General features: G+C 43.6%; 1 non-coding gene across 1 annotated transcript in view; it reads right to left on the reverse strand.

Annotated features, from left to right (window-relative positions):
• LOC146447777 (small subunit ribosomal RNA) overlaps positions 1–250 on the reverse strand; it is a 1,800-nt gene extending 1,550 nt beyond the window's left edge. Inside the window, exon 1 of the ribosomal RNA XR_014861584.1 lies at positions 1–250. This exon is cut by the window's left edge and continues 1,550 nt beyond it. This is a non-coding gene — a ribosomal RNA (small subunit ribosomal RNA).
• Positions 251–2,500: the final 2,250 nt, after the last annotated feature.

Here is a 2,500-nt window from a genome sequence, read left to right on the forward strand (position 1 = left end):
TCACCAAATGACCGGGCAGAACCCGCATTGGTTTTTAATCTAATAAATACATCCCTTCCAGAAGTCGGGACTTTTCGCATGTATTAGCTCTAGAATTACTACGGTTATCCAAGTAGTAATGGTACAATCAAATAAACGATAACTGATTTAATGAGCCATTCGCAGTTTCACAGTACAAGTGCTTATACTTAGACATGCATGGCTTAATCTTTGAGACAAGCATATGACTACTGGCAGGATCAACCAGGTAACTATCCACCGCAGGGAACAGAAGTTCCTTGCTAAGCGGCCCCCCTCCGCAGAGGGAGAGCAAGCTTTCTTAGATTTTGCCTCCACGGGGGGAACCCATGAGCCAAACGGACCACACGGTCCCTCGGTCAAGGGAAACCCCGTCTTGTTTGCCACGTCTTTCTCACAACTGGACCCGTGCACAGTTCAGGCATACCTGTCAGACTCGCCAAGCGAGCTGAAGGAAGGCAAGAAAAGTGCTTCTGCGAAGGAAAATATCCTCCTGCTCTTTTGTCTCTATCATTAGCCAAAGGCTAGCGTACACAACTTCCATCTACACTCTGCCTGCCACTACAGTGACAATGCTTTCGGGCATCATCTTTTCCCTCCTTCGAAAGGAAAGCTACAAGCCCAACTTTCCTTGCCCGTTAGTCAATTCTGCCCTCTATTTCTCCGCCTTGCCGCCGTGGAACATAAGGGACAGGGTTTACTAGCCAGCTCCTCTCGGAATCTTTGCGACCAACCTGCCCACACTATAACCCCCAAACGCTAATAAGGAGACTGCATGATATGGTAGACAGAAAATAAAAACGCGAAAAAAATGAAATTTTGAAAATCGAACCCACAACCAGCCAAATCGTTTGTAAGTCATGCCAAATGACTGGTGACATCTTAAAAACCCATTGAAGCCACAACATCCCATAATTTCACGCTTTTAAAGATTTGTCACTATACGCACTGTAAGTACCTCACTAATTCTCACCTCAGATTTTACGGGAACATGTTCAAATTTTAACACGCCTCTCAGCACGACCAATTACATTAAAATTCATCGCAAAAGTCAGAATTCTCCAATTTTTGAAAAATTCACTATATTCACTGTAAGTACCTCGCTAGACAGTGGAGACCTCAGATTTTACGGGAACATGATCAACTTTCGACACACCTCTCAGCACGAGCAGTTACATAGAAATCCATCAGGAAAGTCGTGCTGTGAAGAGGTCTTTCGACTAAGAAAAATGGTGGTGTGAGGAGGAGTCACCTAAATCAGAGAAAAATACTCTTATAGGAGACTGCTACGAAAGACATTTCTGAGTCCACTGGCCCTAGTCCCCTAATAAGTGTATTTCTGTTTGTTTTAAGAAGGTCCTCCTGACATCACCAATCTTCTGTCTTCAATCCTAACCCCAACGTTAACCCTAACGCTAACCCTAACCCTACCTCCCTCAGGGGCAGTTCTATGGTTATGATCCCACGGTAGGCAGAAAAACTATCCCAATCTAGGTTTTCTTGTATGCTGACTCCATTTTAAATGCTTTTACTTGAGTCTGACAAAGGCAAAGCCAAATACTCACCCCTATATGGACGGGGAAGCAAAGTGCGGATTTTGGTAGGTCGGCATTTTCAATCAGGAATGTTGCCATTCGAAAGAGCGTCCAAAAAAACTTGGTTGGGACACATTTATTTTAGAAATTAGCGACCTAACCAGAAGTGCACTTTTTGGTGGGCCTACCCTACCCCCCTCAGGAGCAGTTCTATGGTTATAATACCACGGAAGGCACAAAACCTATCCCAAACTAGGTTTTCTTGTATGCTGATTCCATTTTCAATGTGTTTCCTTGACTCTGACGAAAGCAAAGCCAAATACTCACCCCTATATGGACGGGGAAGCAAAGTGCGGATTTTGGTAGGTCGGCATTTTCAATCAGGAATGTTGCCATTCGAAAGAGCGTCCAAAAAAACTTGGTTGGGACACATTTATTTTAGAAATTAGCGACCTAACCAGAAGTGCACTTTTTGGTGGGCCTACCCTACCCCCCTCAGGAGCAGTTCTATGGTTATAATACCACGGAAGGCACAAAACCTATCCCAAACTAGGTTTTCTTGTATGCTGATTCCATTTTCAATGTGTTTCCTTGACTCTGACGGAAGCAAAGTCAAATACTCACCTCTATATGGACGGGGAAGCAAAGTGCGGATTTTGGTAGGTCGCCATTTTCAATCGGGAATGTTGCCATTCGAAAGAGCGTCTAAAAGAACTTGGCTGGAACACATTTTTGCTATAAATTGTTGACCTAAGTATATAAGCAAGTATATAAGCAAATACTCGTTACATAGCATAAATAGCCTCTAAACACCCGAAAAACCTCTCCAAATATCATTTAAACCTTTTTCCTAACCCTAACACTTACCCTAACCCTAACCCTAACCCCATTTCAAACCCTAATTCTAAGTCAGAGGTCCTCCTCACACCACCAATTTTTTTGGTAGG

This window comes from Pavona decussata, unplaced genomic scaffold (genome assembly GCF_977016875.1).
Source record: "Pavona decussata unplaced genomic scaffold, jaPavDecu1.1 SCAFFOLD_1733, whole genome shotgun sequence".
Classification (NCBI taxonomy): domain Eukaryota; kingdom Metazoa; phylum Cnidaria; class Anthozoa; order Scleractinia; family Agariciidae; genus Pavona; species Pavona decussata.